Below are 4,989 nucleotides of genomic sequence, written 5' to 3' on the forward strand. Positions count from 1 at the left end.
ACTGTTTCCTTTGCTGTGCAGAAGGTTTTGATCTTGATGAAGTCCCAAAAGTTCATTTTCGCTTTTGTTTCCTTTGCCTTTGGAGACATATCTTGAAAGAAGTTGCTGTGGCTGGTATCGAAGAGGTTACTGCCTATGTTCTCCTCTAGGATTCTGATGGATTTCTGTCTCACATTGAGGTCTTTTATCCATTTCGAGAAGAATGAAACTCGACCATTTATATTTAAAGTACATCAATAGTAGACAGCCTTTTTCCTCCATTCTGAGAACTTCTAACTTTTAATGATGCCAGAACTGATTTTTCTGTGATTAACATAGATGAAAGACAGTACATTCTAAGAGTTCATCAAAGTCCATAGAGAGCATATAATAAAAACCACTTCATTATATATGTACTTTCAGTTTTTCTTGTATCATCTATCATCGTCTTTATGATCACTCTTCAAACTCCCAGAAATCTGAATGAATTAATGTCGCTTTTATCAGTTTTTAAACCATTTCTCACTAAAGACATTTTCCCCCCACAAAAACTGGTTATATCCTACAGTTTTATAACAAATCTGGTTATATCCTACAGTTTTCTTTCTCTTCTTCTATTCATGTCAGCTCTGCTGTTTATAATATTTAAAAATAAAAAATAAAAGCAATGAATGTAGAATATAGCAAAAATTAAAAAAAATATTGTTTGACTGAGCTTTTATTTCAGTACACTTGAAATATTTGGAGTCCAAAATTATATGCTATTATGTACTTTATTTTTATTTTTATTTTTTTAAAGATTTTTATTTATTTATTTATTTGGCAGAGAGATAGAGACACAAGTAGGCAGAGCAGCAGGCAGAGAGAGTGTGGGGGAAGCAGGCTCCCTACTGAGCAGAGAGCCCGATGCGGGGCTCCATCCCAGGTACCTGGGATCATGACCTGAGCCAAAGGCAGAGGCTTAAGCCACTGAATCACCCAGGTGCCCCTATGTACTTCGTTTTTAAATCCATATTTATATTATTATTAAGTGAGAAGAAAACAAAACATATTGATCGGAATGAACAAAATTGAAATGGCAAGCATAAGCAAACATTTCAAGGCCCATTCTATTCTTTGAACTTACTAAGATATTATATATATTTTAAAGCACAAGCTGTAGAAAAGATGACTTCAATTAGAGAAGAAAATCCATAATTTTTAAAAGTTTATTATTCAGGCTTGCCTGGGTGGCTCAGTTGGTTAAGCAGCCAATTTCTTCATTTTGGTTCAGGTCATAATCTCAGGATCCTAGGATCAAGGCCCTACTGGGCTGCAAGATCAGGAACAAATCTCCTTAAAGATTCTCTCTGCCTCTCCTTCTGCCTGGCCCCCCATTCCTGAGTGCTCACTTTCTCTTAATAAATAAATAAATCTTTTTTTTAAAAAGTTTACTTTTCAGGGGTGCCTGGGTGGCTCAGTCATTAAGTGTCTGTCCTGGGCTCAGGTCATGATCCCAGGGTCCTGGAATCAGCCAGGCATTGGGCTCCCTACTCAGTAGGGGGTCTACTCCTTCTCCCACTCTCCCTTCTTGTGTTTCCTCTCTTGCTGTGTCTCTCTCTGTCAAATAAATAAATAAAATATTTAATAAAAATAAGAAATAAAATTTTATTATTAAAAATAAATATTATTTTTAAAAATTCTATTTCAAAGTGAATTTGAGTATTTACTTGCTTCTAAACACTGTGTTCCAAGGGCCTGAATTTGTAAAGATGAATAAAAACTCATTTTTGTTTGAAGAGCTATGAGTTTAGTGACTGAATATACACTCACTTACTTGAAATGTTCTAGATATTCTGCAGTTTAAAAAGAAACTTCAAATTGTTTTTAAAATAAAATATATCTTAAATATATGATTATATAATTTTCTTTATTTTATTCTTTTAACTTGGTTAGTATATTTTTTTGATCTTAAAAACTCAGATATTATTAATTATGAGTCCCCAAGTTTTTATAAATTTAAGATTACTTCATTAAAAACTTCATAGAGTATGTGCTTCCTCTCCGAGAGAACACCAAATGGCGGATGACGCCGGTGCTGCGGGAGGCCCCGGAGCTCGCGGGGGCAAGGCCGAGGACAAAGAGTGGATCCCTGTCACCAAGCTGGGCCGTCTGGTCAAGGACATGAAGATCAAGTCCCTGGAGGAGAGCTATTTCTTCTCTCTGTCCACCAAGGAGTCTGAGATCATCGACTTCTTCCTGGGAGCCTCCCTCAAGGACGAGGTCTTGAAGATCATGCCTGTGCAAAAGCAGACGCACGCTGGCCAGCGGACCAGGTTCAATCGTCATCGGAGATTACAATGGACACGTCGGTCTGGGTGTCAAGTGCTCCAAGGAGGTAGCCACTGCCATCCACTGCCATCATTCTGGCCAAGCTTTCCATCGTCCCTGTGCGGCGAGGCTACTGGGGGAACAAGACTGGCAAGCCCCACACTGTCCCGTGCAAGGTGACTGGCCGCTGTGGCTCTGTGCTGGTGCGTCTCATCCCCGCGCCCAGAGGCACTGGCATTGTCTCGGCCCCTGTGCCCAAGAAACTGATGATGATGGCCGGTATCGATGACTGCTACACCTCGGCCAAGGGCTGCACTGCCACCCTGGGGAACTTTGCCAAGGCTACTTTCGATGCCATCTCCAAGACCTACAGCTATCTCACCCCTGACCTCTGGAAGGAGACAGTGTTCACCAAGTCTCCCTATCAGGAGTTCACGGACCACCTTGTGAAGACCCACACCAGAGTCTCTGTGCAGAGGACCCAGGCTCCAGCTGTGGCTACCACATAGTTTTATACAAGAAAAATAAAGTGAACTAATGCTTGTTAAAAACAAAAAAACAAAAAAACAAACAAAAAAAAAACAAACAAAAACAAAACTTCATAGAGTATGTGATGAATCTTCATATTTAAAGATATAATTGAAATTATAAACTGGTAAATGATATGGCAAGAGCTATCACTATTTTAAAAAGTTAAAGGTTGGTAAAAAGTATTAAAAATAAAGTAAAGGTTAATGGAAATTATAATGTCAAATTAACATTTCTTTCAATTACTGAACTTCATTAGTGCAAATCTGTACTTGATTTATGGTCACTGGAGACAAATCTAAATGGCAATTGTTGAGTAAGACTTATTGGAGAAAACAACCTTGTTCTCATTCTTTTTAAATAGATATTTTAGATATGTTCCCTGCTAAGGTATGTAAAGAAAATTTTATAAATTTCTCTTACAAAAATAGCTTAAAACAACTTTCATATAAATTCGAAATTATTTCTACTAAATTATATTTCAGTAGTAAATGGAACAGACAGATTACGCTTAAAATTTGTGTATAAGTGCAATATATAATTAACATGATATTTTCTTTAAGAAGATACTAGGTAAAGGGTGCCTGGGTGGCTCAGTGGGTTAAGCCGCTGCCTTCGGCTCAGGTCATGATCTCAGGTCCTGGGATCGGGTCCCGCATCGGGCTCTCTGCTCAGCAGGGAGCCTGCTTCCCTGTCTCTCTCTCTGCCTGCTTCTCTATCTACCTGTGATCTCTCTCTGTCAAATAAATAAATAAATAAAATCTTTAAAAAAAAAAAAAGAAGATACTAGGTAAAGCTTGTTATTTAGCTCAGTGTGTATTCCCTTCCCCCATATATTAAAAAAAGGTTGTCATGACAATGAAAAGAGATTGATATCCTGTAAGCCTTAGTTTATAAATAAATTTTTAGTTTAACAAAACGGTTGTCTACATTTTCCCATGCATTACACCAGCCACTAAATTTGCCTAATAATTTGACACGTTCTTAGTATAACATGGATACAGAATATCACACCAGAACTTTCAACATAATGTAGAAAGTGCTGTTCCACTAAGTGGCTTTTTTTTTTTTTTTTTTTAAGATTTTATTTATTTGACAGGAGAGAGATCACAAGTAGGCAGAAAGGCTGAACAGAGAGCGCAACATCGGGCTGGATCCCAGGACCCTGAGACCATGACCTGAGCGGAAGGCAGTGACTTAACCCACTGAGCCACCCAGGCACCCCTAAGTGGATATTTTGATTTGAATTGAGGATCTAAGACGCCAAACTCTAAAGAGATTTTAATACATTCTTCATTTTGCCAGAGTTTCTTTCAAGGAATCTAGAGGTTGAAATCTCCTAATCTGCTAGGAGGACAGCCTGTAGATAATCAAGAGATTACATTAGATAAGTTACTGCGGATTTAAAATACTTGTTTAAGATTTTGTTTTTTAACATATATTTGCTTTTCTCTCTTAATGCCAAAAAACTGGGAATAAAATGCCTTTTCTAAAACAATGATTCTAAACACTAACCTCTAGCCTGTTGTTCCTCTGCTAAGTTTTATGATGTCTGAATTGAAACAAGAAGAATAAGATCAATGTGCCTGTTTGTAAGACGATCCTCTTATTAGAACAAGTATTAATGTTTACCCTATTAGCCTGTGAATTTAGGCTGATTTTAAATGAGTTTCATACTCATTTGCTTGGAAAATAATGTATTCACCAACTGATGAATACTAAGAACAAAACAAAACAGAAACAATATTTGCCCTTTTAAAATAACCAGTGCTTCTGTATAGCACCACACAATTTTAGTAAATAAACTCTCTACATCAAATCCCATGCATACTATGAAAGAGAGCAACTAAAAGATTAGGGGCATTTCATTTGATGTTAGGAGTTGGATTTGGAATTACATAGTACCTGGGTTTGAAACAATACCCCCGCATGTACCATGTTAGAGACATAGAGACTTCTGTTATTTAAGTCTCATTTTACTTCCATCAAATGGAAACACTGAGATAGATGCCGTTTTAATGTAAACAATAAGGAGATAATACATACACAGTGCTCAATCTGACTTGAGTGTTGTAAAAACAATTAATACCTATTACAGTATTTTGATAAATAACTTTTTTTCCAACCCTGCAGTCTGAATGTAATTACAAAAAGTAAATTGAAAAAAAGCTG

At 37.0% G+C, this 4,989-nt stretch overlaps 1 pseudogene; it reads left to right on the forward strand.

Moving 5' to 3' along the window:
• Window positions 1–2,019: 2,019 nt before the first annotated feature.
• LOC123925074 lies at window positions 2,020–2,840 on the forward strand (annotated as a pseudogene).
• Window positions 2,841–4,989: the final 2,149 nt, after the last annotated feature.

This window comes from Meles meles, chromosome 14, assembly GCF_922984935.1.
Source record: "Meles meles chromosome 14, mMelMel3.1 paternal haplotype, whole genome shotgun sequence".
NCBI classification, from domain to species: Eukaryota; Metazoa; Chordata; class Mammalia; order Carnivora; family Mustelidae; genus Meles; species Meles meles.